Source organism: Piliocolobus tephrosceles, chromosome 2, assembly GCF_002776525.5.
Source record: "Piliocolobus tephrosceles isolate RC106 chromosome 2, ASM277652v3, whole genome shotgun sequence".
Taxonomy (NCBI): Eukaryota; Metazoa; Chordata; class Mammalia; order Primates; family Cercopithecidae; genus Piliocolobus; species Piliocolobus tephrosceles.
The window spans coordinates 161,147,522-161,165,303 of NC_045435.1; the positions used below are offsets into that span (position 1 = coordinate 161,147,522).

The 17,782-nt window shown below is 42.8% G+C and overlaps 1 protein-coding gene across 2 annotated transcripts in view; it reads right to left on the reverse strand.

Annotated features, from left to right (window-relative positions):
- Nucleotides 1-17,782, reverse strand: part of PIK3CB (phosphatidylinositol-4,5-bisphosphate 3-kinase catalytic subunit beta) — a 188,863-nt gene that overhangs the window by 113,795 nt on the left and 57,286 nt on the right. The window lies entirely within an intron of this gene.

Here is a 17,782-nt window from a genome sequence, read left to right on the forward strand (position 1 = left end):
GTGGCGAGATCTCGGCTCACTGCAAGCTCTGCCACCTGGGTTCACGCCATTCTCCTGCCTCAGCCTCCCACTTAGCTAGGACTACAGGCGCCCGTCACCACGCCCGGCTAATTTTTTTGTATTTTTAGTAGAGATGGGGTTTCACCGTGTTAGCCAGAATGGTCTCGATCTCCTGACCTCGTGATCTGCCTGCCTTGGCCTCCCAAAGTGCTGGGATTAAGGCATGAGCCACCGTGCCCAGCCAACAAGGACAATTTTCTATCAACCTCACGGCCCATCCCATAAGCATTAAAAACACCAAATCCCTCAATACAGATGGCAAGGCCCCTTGTGCTATTTCTCTGGCCTGTTTTTCTTGTTCTCCCATCACTCTACAGTCCGAGACTGGTGTCACAGTGCCTTCTGTCTTTCTGCTGCTAGACCTATGTTCACATGGGGAAAAAACTCCTCATATCAAAACAAATGCACTATCCCAACAAATGCACCCTTTAATAGTGCCATTTAAGTCTTACCTATTCCTTAAAGGCTTCCTTCAAGAAGATACAACAACAATAATTGGAAGAACATGAGTGCTGAAGTTAAGTGAATCAAGGTTCATTTAACAACTATGCAATTAATGAAAGTGTCATATCAAAAGAGACAGGAGGCCAGGCACAGTGGCCCATGCCTGTAATACCATTACTTGGGGAGGCTTAGATGGGTGGATCGCTTGAGTCCAGGAGTTTGAGACCAGCCTGGGTAACAAACAAGCCCCTATCTCTACAAAAAATACAAAAAAGTGGCCAGGCATGGTGGTGCGTGCCTGTAGTCCCAGCTACTTGGGAGACTGAGGGAGGTGGAATGCTTGAGCCTAAGAATCCAAGGCTGCAGTGAGCTAAAATAGTGCCACTGCACTCCAGCCTGGACAACAAAGTGAGACCCCCATCTCAAAAAAATAAAAATAAAAATAAAAATTTTAGAAGTTCTTTCACTAATAAATGGAAAATGAATAATAAATTAGAAAATCACTTTTTGCAACCACTAATGAACTAACAGATCTAGGCAATGATCATTAATGGATGCTAAAGACACAAATAATAATAAGGTGAAAGGAGAAGAAACTTTACAACCTATCTGTCTGTCTTGTTGACACTACAGGAATCCCCTGATCTATCTTAGCATCACTAAAAGTGGGACTATCAGACGTTAGGTGTCTCCTCATGAAATGCAATAGTCAGTACTTACCATTCACACAAAACAAAACTGAACTTGAATCTAATCAAGTCTTTAGATCTAATCAAGTCTTTAGATCTATGTGCCAGTTTACAGGAAACAGAGAAAGAAGTTAAATACTTCAAGGAAGCAATCAGTCAAGTAGAGAATGTGGCATCTTCAATAAAACAAATGATATGATTTCTCCAGCTGATCAATAACAAGAGGAGGAGGAAGAAGATGGTGGAAGGACTGTTAAAGAATTTAAAAAACACTTAGGAGACACAGCCAAATGCAATGTTAGCTGGAACAAACCAACTATAAAAAACTATCTTGGTCAGGCACTGTGGCTCACGCCTGTAATCTCAGCACTTAAAGAGGCCAAGGCGGGTGGATCACAAGGTCAGGAGTTCAAGACCAGCCTGGCCAATATGGTGAAACCCCATCTCTACTAAAAATACAAAAATTAGCCAGGCGTGGTGGCAGGCACCTGTAATCCCAGCTACTCAGAAGGCTGAGGCAGGAGAATTGCTTGAACCTGGGAGGCAGAGGTTGCAGTGAGCCTAGACAGCACCACTGCACTCCAGCCTGGTAACAGAGCGAGATTCCATCTCAAAAAAAATAAAAATACAAAAATTAGTCAGGGGTGGTGGTGCACACCTGTAGTCCCAGCTACTCGGGGGGTTGAGACACAAGAATCTCTTGAACCAGGAGGGCAGAGGTTGCAGTGAGCTGAGATCATGCAACTGCACTCCAGCCTGGGCGACAGAGCGAAACTTCATCTCAAAAAAAAAACCAAGTAACTATCTTTGGGCTGGGCACGGTGGTTTACGCCTGTAATCCCAGTACTTTGGGAGGCCAAAGCGGATGGATCACCTGAGGTCAGGAGTTCGAGACCAGCCTAACTGACGTGGTGAAACCCTGTCTCTACTAAAAATACAAAAAAATTAGCCAGGCAGGGTGGCGCATGCCTGGAATCCCAGCTACTCGGGAGGCTGAGGTAGGAGAATCGCCTGAACCCAAGAGGCAGAGGTTGCATTGAGCAGAGATTGCACCACTGCACTCCAGCCTGCGCAACAATAGCAAAAATCCATCTCAAAAAAAACCCAAAAAACAACAAAAAAAACTGTCTTTGAAATAATATGGAACATTTAAATATGGATTCATTGTAAGCTCCTTGAGGAGATATAATGTCTAGTGGTCTTACCTTTAGCCATGCTAAGATTGATCAGAGAATTCATGTATTGTTAGCATGCTTTTTAAAGTACTGTTTCTTACCACAGTAATGGAAAGGTCTCTATACTCAGGAACTCTTAACCAACAAACTTTCATAAACACGAACAAAACTACGCAGTCACTACACATGTTATTAAGGCGCTAGTCCTAAAATTAAGCAAATCACTTCAGAGCAGCCTTTGAATATTCTGTGCAGGAGTTTCTCAATCTTGCAAGTAATAAGCATTCAAAATAAGTATCTGCTGAATGAAAACATGCTGTATTAACTTATAAAGACCACACTTTGCAGGGCCAGGTGGGGTAGATTAGCCTATAATCTCAGCACTTGGGGAAGCCGAATCAAGTGGACTGCTTGAGCCCATGAGTTTGAGACCAGCCTGGGCCACATGGTGAAACCTTGTCTCTACTAAAAATACAAAAAAATTAGCCAGGCATGGTGGTGGGTGCCTGTAATCCCAGCTACCAGCGAGGCTGAGGCAGGAGAATAGCTTGACCCCAGAAGGTGGAGGTTGCAGAGAGCCGAGATTGCACCATTGCACTCCAGCCTGGGCAACAGAGCGAGACTCTGTCTCAAAAAAAAAAAAAAAAAAAAACACAACAATAAAAAGAAAAACCATACTTTGTTTATATATTCAAATACTGCCATGCAAAGCTAGAGGTGGAAGCCAGCTACTGAACAAGTCACTCAAGTACTATGTCTAACCAAGAGCTGCCAACAAAAGCTAGGAGGAGAAACGAAAGTTAGTATGTATTGTATGTGTGCATGTATGTATGTATTTACAGATGGAGTCTCACTCTGTTGCCCAGGCTGGAGTGTAGTGGCGTGATCTCATCTCATTGCAACTTTCGCCTCCCAGGTTCAAGCGATTCTCTGCTTCAGCCTCCTGAGTAGCTGGGATTACAGGCGCGCACCACCACACCCGGCTAATTGTTTAATTTTTAGTAGAGATGGGGTTTCACCACGTTGGTCAGACTAGTCTCGAACTCCTGACCTCATGATCTTCCTGCCTTGGCCTCCCAAAGTTTTGGGATTACAGGCATGAGCCACTGCGCCCAGCCTAAAAGTTAGCATTTAAAATTGAGGAGGGTTTTGATACATCAGCCATCTGTCACAGAATTAGAATCATAATAAACCTGTACATGCCCCTGGCTTCTTCAACACAGATTTTTGTCAAGACTCTCAGAACTGAAACCAAATCACCCAATTAATACAATACTAATAAAAGAGCATGAAACTAGAAAAATAAAACTCTGGGATCTCACCCTTACCAGACGGCTGGAAATGGTAAGGCATCTGAAGCATAGTGCCCAGGGCAGCAATCTTTTCAAGGAGACTGACTGCATCTCACCAGCACTCCCATCCTATAGCATCAACTTCCAAGGCATAAAATTCTAAACTTCTAAGCATTAGAGAAAATGTATTAAGGTAGATACAAAAATGTCTTGATGAAATTATTATATCTAAAATGAATTACGAGGCTAGGAGTGGTGACTCATGTCTGTAATCCCAGCACTTTGGGAGGCCAAGGCAGGAGGATTGCTTGAGCTCAGGAGCTCAAGACCAGCCTGGGCCACATAGTGAGACCTCATCTATCCAAAAAAAAAAATTAGCCAGGAGTTGTGGCATGCAGCTGTGGTCCTAGCTACTAGGGAGGCTAAGGCAGGAGGATCACTTGAGCCCAGGAGGTTGAGGCTACAGTATGCTGTTAATTGTACTACTGCACTCCAGCCTGGGCAAGAGAGTAAGACTATGTCTCAAAAAATAAGATAAAAAATAAAATGAATTATGAGACAGGGCATGGCAGCTCATGCCTATAATCCTAGCACTTTGGGAGGCCAAGGCTGAAGAACTACTTGAGGTCAGGAGCTCGAGAACAGCACAGGCAACAAAGCAAGACTCTAATTTAAAACAAATTGAATTATGAGAATGAATTCATGATTGGGCCCCTACTTTCCTCTTCTCTAAATCTGTCATTCAACACACAGGATCCTTAGTCTAGTCATGCTGAACCACTGGTACTTGCCAGCATATCCCACATTCTCTCCTGCCTCCTACTTTAAACAGATTATTCCCTTTCCCTAAGATGTCCTCAGCTCCATATTGCCTGACCAAGTCTTATTCTTCTAGATTCCTGGAAACCTTCCCTGACATTCCTCTGTGTGTCTCAAGCACCCAGGACATATCTGTGACAGCACTGGAGCACAATGTATTAAAGCTCACTGTGTACTCATCTCTCCCTAGTCTCATATTATTTCTAGCTCTGTAGCTCCTGGTACATACTAGGCTCTCAATAAATAATCACTTATGGTTAAATGAAGAAATGAATAACAAATCCTACAGAATTTGTGAGGAGGAGGCCGGGCACAGTGGCTCACGCCTATAATCCCACTAGCACTTTGGGAGGCGAATCACTTGAGGTCAGGAGTTCGAGACCAGCATGGCCAACATGGCAAAAACCTGTCTCTACTAAAAATACAAAAATTAGCCAGGCATGGTGGCGGGCACTTGTGGTCCCAGCTACTCAGGAGGCTGAGGCAGGAGAATTGCTTGAAACTGAGAGATGGAAGTTGCAGTGAGCCAAGATGATATCACTGCACTCCGGCCTGGATGACAGACCAAGACTTCATCTCCAAAAAAGAAAATAATTTGATAGTAGGACAATTATATTGGATATTACAAACGTGATTTAAATCATGCTTGACAGGAAAACTTGAACCTCGCAACCTTCAATGTAGTCTTTCAGCACTTACTCTAAGAAATACAATAAACAGCCTCCACAAGTGACGCTTTTATATGAAATCAAAATATTTTACCAATACATAGATAAAATGCCACATATATCTACATATCCTACAACTCCTTAACTTAAGAAAACTAGCCAGGTGTAGTGCTCATGCCTATAATTCCAGCACTCTGGGAGGCTGAGGTGGGGGATCATTTGAGCACATGAGTTTGAGACCATCCTAGACAACATGGCAAAAACCCTCTCTTCAAAAAAACAAAAAGAAAAAAAATTAGCTGGGCATGGGACTACATGGCACACACCTGTAGTCCCATCTACCTGGAAGGCTAAGATGGGAGAATCACCTGAGCCCAGGAGGTTGAGGTTGCTATGAGCTGTGATCATGCCACTGCACTCCAGCCTGGGCAACGGAGTGAGACGGAAGGAAGAGTGAAACGAAGTGGGGAGAGGGTGGGGAGAAAGAAAAAAAGTTGAAATGACTTAACTCAGATATTCAAGTCTATTCGCATGTGGTTTTACAAAATCTCAACCTACATTTCAGGTAGCCCATGTATCTTTCCTTAAAAGAATAAAGTAAAAATATTAACAAACATATAAAATTCTGTTGCATAGATCAGGCTTTGCCTAATGCTACCATGTCTCAAATACATAAACTCCTGTCATGTGAAGAACATAAAGTGGATCTTGCCTATAACTTAAAGATGGCACCCTCACTGTGTTGCAATCCCACTTATATGTTATAGGTGTTTCTGAAAATGACGTATATTTTTAACTAATGTTTGACTATAAAGCTGCTATTTTCAGGATATGGCATCCTCTCTTAAATTTAAATAGGCTGAGGAACTCCCTTGATGTCAAAGGGATAACCATTATTCATTTCTCAAGCTGCAACAGAATGAAAATCATTTAGTATAAAGAATATAATACAGAAACTCATTTCAGAATAATTCACTAAGCTACACATTTATGTTTTATGTACTTTTCTATATCTGTGCTATATTTCACATATTAAATGTCTTAAAATTTTTTTAATGGCAAAATACATTGCAAAGGCTAAGTACCTTTCTTGTGTTATCTTTAGGTGCATCATAAAGAAAAAATTTATCCTTTACTTTAACAGTTGCCCATGCTTTAAAATAGAAAAATCCTTCCTCGTTTACAAAGAAAAATTTTATCCTTTATCAGTTGCCCAAGCTTAAAAATAGAAAAATCCTTCCTCGCTTACAAAGAAACATCACACCAATCTCCAAAATCAATTCCCTTATTTACAATTTCAAGGACAAAACCCTCACATTCAAAGTATCAATTGACTCAGAAATATTCTAATGGTTCAGCAACATACTAAAGATGCCTGTAAAGCAGTATTATTATGTTTAAAGACCTAGAAATGTTTTTCCCAACCAGGAGTAAATCATCAGAGGGAATACTGCAAGGTTAAACATATCTACCTTGATATTGTCATTAGCAATTTACTAATAACTGAGGTAGACTGGCTGTCCAACTTTGTAAACACTCTAGGGAGATATATAGTATTAAGCTAAATATTCTCCAGAAGAATGGTTTTCAATTTTGTCATATTAAATATTCCCTTTTTTTTTTTTTGAGACAAAAAAAAAAGTAGCCGAGCGTGGTGGTACACGCCTGCAATCCCAGCTACTTGGGAGGCTGAGGCAGGAGAACTGCTTGTATCTGGGAGGCAGAAGTTGCAGTGAGCCAAGAGAGCGCCACTGCACTCCAACCTGGGTGACAGAGATTCTGTATCAAAGAAAAAACACAAAAACAAAAAAGAAACAAACAAACAAAAAAAAACCAGGCTTTTTCAAATACATAAATACTTGTAGAAAATTCAAAAATCCTGCTTATGTAAGACATGTTTTTTTGTTATATAAAACTGTCCAGTGTACTGCAGGATGTTTGATTATCCACCACATTAACAGTAGCACTTCCCTCAATCACTGTGCCAACAAGAACAAAATCATAACCCAACAAATTTCAAAACCATCTTTTGGGGGCTTCACACAGTCCACTTTCAGAACCACTGCTCTAAAATAATTTCTACTGTTACAGGATCTTTGGGGTGTTGTTTCTCTGGCCAAAAACATCTGTGGCCAGTGGCGCCTTTGCCTTAGTTTTGACGGGGCCTGCTAGGCTCATTCCGCCCACTCGGCCTAGGAGGCTGCACTTGACTCACACTGCAGGAGTGGATCCCATGTCCGCCAAGGGAGACTGTGTGGAGCAGCAACGGGTGTGTGAGCAAGTATGGGGTCCAGCCCCTGCAAAATCAGACATGCCAGTTGCTGCAGCAGGGCGGGCAGCTCCAGGTGCCAGTATGGGCACCAGTTCTCCCTGAAGCTATGGCTGGAGCAGGTGTACCACAAGCAGCTTCCACAGCTGGCACTGGGGGACATGGTGGCACGTGGAAGCTTGGAGATGCCAGGAACCCCAGGGCCCCAAAGAGTCCTGGCTCAGAGAGTTCCCAAGTCTGGGCTCCCCAAAGGGCCAGAGCTCTTTTCTTCTTCTCTTCACCTGCAATGTGATGAACAAGGGGCATGTTTCTTGTTCATGTAACAGCCCTGCTTGTGTTACAGCTCTTTTAGCCTCAATCAGCAGGTCCCAAGTTCTTGTCCTGCCCCCAGAAGAATGAGGTATGTAGGCAAGTGGAGGGTGAGCAAGACAAAGAGGAGCTTTACTGAGTGACAACTGCTAAGAGGAGGACCTGGAATGGGTAGCTCCTCTCGGAAGGCAGGTCATCCTGTCATCTCTGCAGCTCTTCAGCAGACAGGAAGCCCTGGAGTGGGTAGCTCCTGTCTGCAGCCTGTTGTCCTGATGTCTGCTGCTCTCAACCAAGAGGAAGCCCTGGAATGGGCAGCTCCTCTTTGCAGCTGGTATCCCGATGTCTTCTCAGCTCTGGCTGAGCCTGGGGCTTTTATGGGCCTCAAAGGGAAGAAAGTGCCAACTGGTACACAGGCAGCCATGGGCAGGCCTGGGAAAAGGCACCAGAAGTTCCCACTCTAGTCCATGGAACTGGCAGCCTGGCCCCTAGCCTTCAGACCCTCCCTGGCCTGAAGACGGAGCCTCACTGAGGACCCAACCCACTTTCACCCAGAAACCTGTCTGCCTCCTGCTATTGTTCATGGCACCCAGGCTATAGGTACCGCCTACAGGTCAGCGCCAAGCTGCCCTCAGCCTCCTCTCAGCTTCCCTCCTATGCTCATTGGTGACCAAAACCTGGAGGGGGCCAAGGTGGCAGGGGACTGGCATGTCAACACTACCCTGAGCATGTGCACACCTGGCTGGGCTGTGACAACACCTGGGCTTGGCCCTGACTCTGCTCCAAGGTCGGACTGGGTGCTGACAATAGATAAAAGCCAGACAGTAGAGGCAGGCATTTCTGAGCCTGAGAGGGCAGAGTGGGCCTTCCTGGGCCCCTAAGGAGTGTAGGGATGCCTGGTTGGGCAGCTGCATTGGCATGGGAGAGAAGGGCTGGGGGGGCAAGGGCAAGGAGTGTGCTCCTGCCTGCTCCATAGAGCAGGAGGCCCAGGTCTGCACCCACAGTTTGGGTAGCTGAAGCTGCACCTGGGAAGCTCCCACCCACCAACCTGGAAGGGGTGGGGTCCCCATTTGTTCCCCAGCTCCCACCAGCTCCACAGACCATGCAGCCCCAGCCACACCTCCTTGCTGCAACTGGCGTGATGGCAGCAGCCACTCTAGACGGTCCACCGCTGCCATCACTACTATTTCTCAAAGTAGCAACAGAGCCTCCATAATTTATCCAGATATAATTGTAGCCTATATTTTTTAAAGTAATGAGCATAACAGTATACATTTCTACCTGCCAATGAATGATGTTTCCTATACTTGGCTATGTTGTTTTTGGCTAATTCTTGAAGGGTAAAGAAGCTCTAAGTCAAGAAAACTAGACCCTTAACTAATTAGAATAATGTAAACCCAGTATAACTAGCTCTTAGTTTTCAAGACCTTTAGGAACAAATTTACCAAAGAGATATTCCATAAGATGACATGTAACTCTTCACAGCTTCATGCACAACCCTTTAAGAAAAGTATTGAGAGGGCATATTCACAAAACGTGCTGTTCTGCAATTAAAATAGCATGTGTTTTGTCAGACTTAAAACCGTAACATGTTACTTTTAAAAAATGAGGTAACAAACCAATTGGTAACCAATAAATCTTTTGTAGGTATATTTTGAAGGAAATTAAATTACTGCCACTAAGTTGAAAATAAAATATATTCTGCTTTCTATTTCCCTTAGTCACTCTTTTATGTTACAGGACCACACAAACAATTCAGCCTGAGAGAAGTGACTCAGAGTTTCACATTGGAAGTATCTTAGGAGTTACAGACCCTACTCATTTGAAAGATAAGAAAACTAAAGCTAAGACAGTTTAAGTAAATTATCCAGAAATACACAGAGACAGAGTCAGACCCAAAAGTCAGATTTTTTTCCCAAAGCAATTAGCATAATTTTTCCCCCTTTTCATTTTTATTTTTGTATTTAAAGGAAACGTCCTTCACAAGCCTACCTAGCCTGGCAAGATTCTCAGTCTTGTATCATTCTTCTGTTTGAGCATCAAAGCAAGAGATCAAAGGCTGAGGACAAGCAGAGTTTTTAAACTATGAAAACTTTTCAAGGAAGCTATCAGAGGGCACAGGAACTTCAGCAGTGAAAATTAGTTCAATAAACCCTTTAACTGTAACTATAATCCATATCCTGTCAATTGTTCACTGGAAGAAAGAGGAAAGAGTTTAAAAGTTCTCAACTTCCCCACCAATGTGCCAGCAGAACCACTGGACCTTACTTCTTTAAATCTAATGATAAGCAGAAAACAACATAATATTTGTTCTATAGGTGAACAAATTCAACCAAAAACCACTTTGGAAAATCAAAGGAGATATTTAAAAAGAGATTTTTTTTTTTTTTTTTTTTTTGGCCAGGTACAGTGGCTCATGCCTGTAATCCCAGCACTTTGGGAGGCTGACGCGGGTGGATCACGAGGTCAGGAGATTGAGACCATCCTGGCTAACATGGTGAAACCCCATCTCTACTAAAAAACACAAAAAATTAGCCGGGCTAATTTTAGGTGGAGCTTGCAGTGAGTCGAGATCGTGCCACTGCACTCCAGCCTGGGCGACAGAGCAAGACTCTGTCTCAAAAAAAAAAAAAAAGAAAGAAAGAAAGAAAGAAAGAAAAACAGAATTTTTTTTTTAAATATAAAAGAAAAACCATTACTTCTTTCGTTTTTGTTTTGAAACGGAGTCTCGCTCTGTCACCCAGGTTAGAGTGCAGTGGCGCAATCTAGGCTCACTATAACCTCCGGCTCCCGGGTTCAAGTAGTTCTCCTGCCTCAGCCTCCCAAGAAGCTGGAATTAAGGCGCCCGCCACCATGCCCAGCTAATTTTTGTATTTTTAGTAGAGACGGGGTTTCACCATGTTGGCCAGGCTAGTCTTGAACTCCTGACCTTGTGATTCACCCACCTCAGCCTCCCAAAGTGCTGGGATTACAGGTGTGAGCCACTGCACCCGGCCACATTACTTCTTTAAATACTACATTTGCTATCACAACTTCAGGTTTCATTCAGAGGCAACTTAAGGTATGGGATCTTGATTCATCGGGGCGTTGGTCCCTACCTGCCACATTGCTCAAAGACAACAAATCAGCTCCAACTGTTGATGTGTTTATGGTGAAGTATGCATTATACTGGGCACTTAAAAACTGAACAGTACAGAACTTCATTTTCTTTTTGCCTTTTTTTTTTGAGATGGAGTCTCACTCTGTCTCCCAGGCTGGAGTGCAGTGGTGCAATCTCAGCTCACTGCAAGCTCCACCTCCCAGGTTCATGCCATTCTCCTGCCTCAGCTTCCCGGGTAGCTGGGACTACAGGGACCTGCCACCGCAACTGGCTAAATTTTTGTATTTTTAGTAGAGACGGGATTTCACTGTGTTAGCCAGGATGGTCTTGATCTCCTGACCTCGTGATCTGCCCGCCTCGGCCTCCCAAAGTGCTGGGATTACAGGCATGAGCCACCACGCCCAGCCCTAGAACTTTCTTTTCTAAAGGTGATTAATTAATCTGAATTGCTGTAATGATATGTAAGAGCTATTTCTAAAGTTAACTCCACAAATTATTAAAGAATTGCTATAACGTTATATACCATATCATTCACAATAAAATGACATTTAAATTTATCCTCTCAAATCAAAGATGGCACTCTAAACGGCTTTTACAAAACATCTGCACCAGCCTGGGCAACATAGTGAGACCCCATCTCTACAAAAATTTTAAAATTAGCTGGGTGTGGTGGCACATGCCTGTGGTCCCAGCTACTCGAGAGGCTTAGGCAGGAGGATCTCCTTCTCTTGAGCACAGAAGGTGGAGGCTACAGTGAGTCCCATTTGCAGCACTGCACTCCAGCATAGGCAACAGAGCAAGACTCACTCTCAAAAAAAACAAAAAAGTTTGCAAATAGGCACTGAGACTTGAAAAAGTTTATTCCTGCTAACTTGGTAATTCCAGTTCTAGAATGTACCTATTTACAAACCTGAATACAGAAAAAGTTTCATGTATAAAGCAAAATATAGAAATATGAAAAAATTAAAATAACGTTAACTGAAACACCTAATGGCATCCACTTGGTGCAGTCATTTAAAATCAAGTTTATCAAGAATATGTGGCAATGTTTAGAAATAACATGAAAAATATCCAAATATAAAATAATATACACATTATAATTAGAATTGTGTTTAAAGTTAAAAGAAAAAAACTGCAAGTACAACCTAATGCGCAGCAATTCAGGGTGGAAGGAAAGATACTCATACAGTTCAAATGTAACTATAAAATAAATGTTTCTTTTATTCAATTTGCCTTGCATGATGGCAAACAGTCTATACACTCTTTTAAAGTTCTATTGTTCCAGACACTTTGAGTGGGTCCAAAGGAAGGACTTAGGTTAGAACTTGGCAGTTTATTCTCTATTTTATAAAATTATAAAATTTTTATCATTTCATTTCATTTCATTTTATTTTATTTTTGAGACAGGGTCTTACTCTGTTGCTCAGGCTGGAATGCAGTTGCATGATCATGGCTCACTGCAGCCTTGACCTCCCAGGCTCCAGCAATTCTCCCACCTCAGCCTCCTGAGTAGTTAGGACTGCAAGCACACACCACCACTCCCAGATCATTCTTTTGATTTTTTTTTTAACTAGAGACAAGGTTTCACTACATATTCCCCAGGCTGATCTTGAACTCCTGAACTCAAGCAATCCTCACACTTCGGCCTCCCAAAGTGTTGGGATTACAAGCATTAGCCAAAGCACCCGGCTATTTATTATTTATTCTCTCTCTCTTTTTTATTTTTTTTATTTTGAGATGGAGTCTTGCTCTGTTGTCCAGGCTAGAATGCAGTGGCGTGATCTTGGCTCACTGCAACCTCAGCCTCCCAGGTTCAAGTGATTCTCCTGCCTCAGCCTCCCAAGTAGCTGGGACTACAGGTGCCTGTCACGATGCCTGGCTAATTATTTTGTAATTTTAGTAGAGACGGGTTTTTGCCATGTTGATGAGGCTGTCTCGAACTCCTAACCTCAAGAGATCCACCTGCCTCGGCCTCCCAAAGTGCTAGGATTACAGGCCCAGCTATTTATTCGAAATATCTATGTATTCATTAGTATTTCTAAACCACAGCCCAGGTGCAGTGGCTCACGCCTGTAATCCCAACACTTTGCGAGGCTGAGGTGTGTGGATCACTTGAGGTCAGGAGTTCAAGACCAGCCTGGCCAACGTGGTGAAACCCTGTCTCTACTAAAAATACAAAACTTAGGAGTGTTGTTAGGTGCCCAACTACTTGGGAGGCTAAGGCAGGAGAATCACTTCAACTTGGGAGGCAGAGGTTGCAGTGAGTTGAGATTACGCCTCTGCACTCCAGCCTGGGTGACAGAGTGAGATACTGTCAAAGGAAAAACAAAAAGCAGAAAGATAAATGTAGATATATAATCCATAACACTGGTATTTCAGTGGAGAGGGAGGACATTATTGGTATTATTTCATCAAACTTAAAGAGCTGATGAAAAAAATTTAAAAGTCATATCACTCTATTATTCCAAAATATACAGCGAGCCCCTTTAAAATATGCCATTTTAAGCTACTTAATAAAGTCCTTGAAATGGAAAAAAATTAATAAAAAAATAAAATTAAACGGTCTTCTTTCAAACACATATTTTTTTATTAAGCAATGTTAATAAAACTCTTCAGATTTATAGTTTTTAGTCTACCTTCCTCTTTTCTAAACTAAATGTTCGATTATGTTTACCCCTAACATCAACAAGATAAGTTATTCCAAATGGATATATATATTTCCAAGAAAAATATATTTTATCCCCACAGTCTTCTCTCCTCACCCTCTCCACCCCTTGCTGAAACCCATTCAAGTGAACAGTATTTGGGACATGGGAACTATCACTAATTGTCAAGCTATTTCAATCATTGTTTGTCAATAACCACGTTTTAAGGTAAAAATGATTATTTCCCTAAGACTATCAAAGACCAATATCTAATACATTAATATGGAGACCTTCTCTAGCCTTTGAAGATACAACTAAGGGAATTCTCCTACATTAGAGGAGAGTAATTTCTTTTTTAAACACTTTTGCTAATAACCCATAAACAAAAATACCCAACATGTAACTGTACAGTTCAATGAATTTTTGGAAAGCAAATACCTATTGCAAAGCAAACCACTATCCAGGTTAAGAAACAGAACACTGCCAGCATCTCAGGAGACTCCTTGTTTGTCTCTTTCAGATAGCAACCCTCTCCCAAACCTCCTACCACCAATATGACTTCTTTCGTAAGAGGCAGGGGTTTTTTGTTTTGTTTTTTCATCATTTTAGGTAACAGTACAGGAGTAAAGGAAATCTTCAAATAATTGTGGCTCCCTGGATACACTTTTGCACCTATCATCCAAGTATATATTTTAGACAAGAGTTTCACTGGATGACTGCTTCTGTTTCTCACTCCAATGAGTGGTGATGGGTCCAACAGACTAACTGGGGTGGGTGCTTTTGAATGTCAACAAATCTTCCTTCTAGAAATGGTATCCAATCAATTCTGGTTCTTGTTTACAAGTACCATCATGACAATCAGGAATGACTGCGTAGCAGCGTACCCACATGTAACTGCAATGAGAGTGAGTCATGAGCCAAACTGTACAAGTGTGTGGCGGTGCTGGTGAGTAACTAACCAACAGCTCTCACATCTAGGAACTGAACCAGTGCCAGAAAGCCATCTGGATAGCAAACAGTAACATGAGAAGAATTTTAAATAGCTTACAGCTGTAGAAAATGCACTATTCCAGGCTCTGAACCTTTTAGTCATTTCTGTCTGCCGTCATTTTGAAAATAAGTTATAATATGTAAAACTTAAAAGAGCATCCAATAAAGGCTGGCATTTATCCCAAGTCATTTCAGGATTACTCCTTTGCATGATGGTTTAAGTTTGGTCTGGCAAGTACTTATCATTTGTTTGTCTGTTTTAAACCTTTTCCTTGGAGACCAATTTTCTTCCTAAGCTATCTGCCCATGAATGACAAAATGCTTCTGTGTGTAGCTTTCATTTCTCCCTCACTACTGACAGTAAATTGAGGGGGGAAAAACTAAGAAAAATTGAAGAAGTATCTGTCCTTGGTGCCAAGTCTTCTTTCACTGCTTATTCTCTCTAGAGGACACAGAGAGTCCAGAGAGGCAGGCTGATAATGTCATTTCAGTGCTAGGCCTTGATCAAAAAGAGGAAGAGAAGAAAACTGCAGAGGGACGAAGTGGAGAAACAACTGAATTTCAAGGAAATTAATATTTAATAAGTACTTATTCTGTTTAAGATACCATATCACACACTTGATTGGGAGATGAGGTAATTACAAAAATAAAACAAAGCAAATTGCATCCCAGCCTGTATCAGAGCAGTTAGGTCTAATGAGAGACTAATGGAGGCATGTCTGTTCTCTGACGGGTTGCAGTGTTTTTTACCTTGACCACCCAGAGCCTCAACCAGAATGGATGAGGATAGAATACTGGAAAAGAGAAATACAGAGTACCCATCTGAACTTTTGAAGAATGTGGGATTGCAGTGTCTGGGGATCAGTCTATGTCACCTAAAAAATTGCGGCAGCACCACAATGTTGTGGTCATGAAACCCCCTCCTTGCCTCAGTGCCCCAGCCTATGACCTGTGCACAATGGGATGAGTACTGGGAGTTGCATGGTTTGGAATAGAATAATTAATCAAATGTTACTATGTCTAAGATCCCAAAAGATCTGAAATCTTTATCTGTTATGCATTAACAGGACAGCTTTTGGATACTGTCCTGTATTTAACTTATAACATTACCCTATAAGCTAATAAATTAGTTTCAAAACTCTCAAATGTAGCGTTCTTTTAAATTAAAAAGCATACATTAGCCAGGCTATGGTGACTCACGCCTGTAATCCCAGCGCTTTTTGGGAGGCTGAGGTGTGTGGATCACCTAAGGTCAGGAGTTCAAGACCAGCCTGGTCAACACGGTGAAACCCAGTCACTACTAAAAATACAAAAATTAGCCGGGCATGGTGGCATGCGCCTGTAATCCCAGCTACTCAGGAGGCTGAGGCAGGAGAATCACCTGAACCCTGGAGGCAGAGGTTGCACTGAGCAAAGATTGCACCATTGCACTCCAGCCTGGGTGACAAGAGCGAAACACCATCTCAAAAAAAAAAAAAAAAAAAAAAAACTGAAAAATGACATTAGTATCCATTTCATACCACTAGTATAATAGTTAATAATTTAAAATGTTTCCTGACTGAATGTAGCTATTAAAACCAACCCATACCTTTTTCTTCTGGAAACTATGGGAATAGTCTCAAGGAATTAAAAATGTTTTGGGGGCCAGGCACAGTGGCTCACACCTGTAATCCCAGCACTTTGGGAGGCCGAGGCGGGAGGATCACTAGGTCTGGAGATCAAGACCATCCTCGCTAACACGGCGAAACCCCGTCTCTACTAAAAATATAAAAAATTAGCCGGGCGTGGTAGCAAGCGCCTGTAGTCCCAGCTACTCGGGAGGCTGGGGCAGGAGAATGGCATGAACCCAGGAGGCGGAGCTTGCAGTAAGCCAAGATCGTGCCACTGCACTCCAGCCTGGGCGACAGAGCGAGACAATGTCTCCAAAAAAAAAAAGAACAGAAAAAAAAAAAAAAAAACCTGGATAAAATATTAGCAATGAAAAGAAAGCTTTAAGCATCTAAGGTCAGAAGTGGTGGCTCATGCCTGTAATCCCAGTACTGTGAGAGGCCGAGGCGGAGGATCCCTTGAAGCCAGAAGTTTGAAACCAGCCTGGGCAACTTGGCAAAACCCTGCCTCTACAAAAAAATACAAAAAATACAAAAATTAGCTGGGCATGGTAGCACACACCTGTAGTCCCAGCTACTCAGGTGGCTGAGAAGGGAGGATTGCCTAAGTCTGGGAGGCAGACATTGCCGTGAGCTCTGACTATGGCACTGCATTCCAGCCTGGGCTATTAACAGAGCGAGACCCTGTCTCGGGAAAAAAAAAAAAACTCAGCCTGGGCAACATGGTAAAACCCTGTCTTTACCAAAAACACACCAGGCATGGTGGTGTGCAATTGTGGTCCCAGCTACTTGGGAGGCTGAGGTGGGAGGATCACTTGAGCCTGGGAGGCAAACACTGCAGTGAGCTGAGATTGTGCTACTGCACTCCAACCTTGGTGACAGAGTGAGACCCTGCCTCAAAAAAATAAAGAATCTAAGTAATCTAACAGAGTATTGAAAACTAGCTCAAAAAACAAAATGTGATTACATGATAAACAGCACAGCTGTCATGACTGGGATGATTTTAAAACATGGCCACAAAATTATTTTACATCACGCCTGCACCTACTGGTGCTGCCAAGGCTGTGGACAATGTCATCTCCAAGCTTAGTAGGAAGCTCACTGGCATAGCCTTCTATGTTCCCACGGCCAATGTGTCCATCCTGGACCTGACCTGCCATCTGGAGAGACCTGCCAAATGTGATGAGAGGTGAGGTGCATGATCCCTCTCCTTGAATATGGTTTCAGTGACTGCTTGACCTCTAATAGAATACAGCAGGGGTAATGCTCTACTAATTCCCAGGTTTAAGAAGCTGCAGCTTCCATTTTGCTCACTTAAGACACCTGCTTGTGAGATGCTCACTCTTAGAAGGCAGCCACCAAGCAGTAAAGCAGCTCAGGACAGACACATGGGAGAGGCCAAGGATAAGCATTTTGAAAAACTCCAGGCCGGGCGCGGTGGCTCAAGCCTGTAATCCCAGCACTTTGGGAGGTCGAGACGGGCGGATCATGAGGTCAGGAGATCGAGACCATCCTGGCTAACACGGTGAAACCCCGTCTCTACTAAAAAATACAAAAAACTAGCCGGGCGAGGTGGCAGGCGCCTGTAGTCCCAGCTACTTGGGAGGCTGAGCCAGGAGAATGGCGTAAACCCGGGAGGTGGAGCTTGCAGTGAGCTGAGATCCGACCACTGCACTCCAGCCTGGGCGACAGAGCGAGACTCCGTCTCAAAAAAAAAA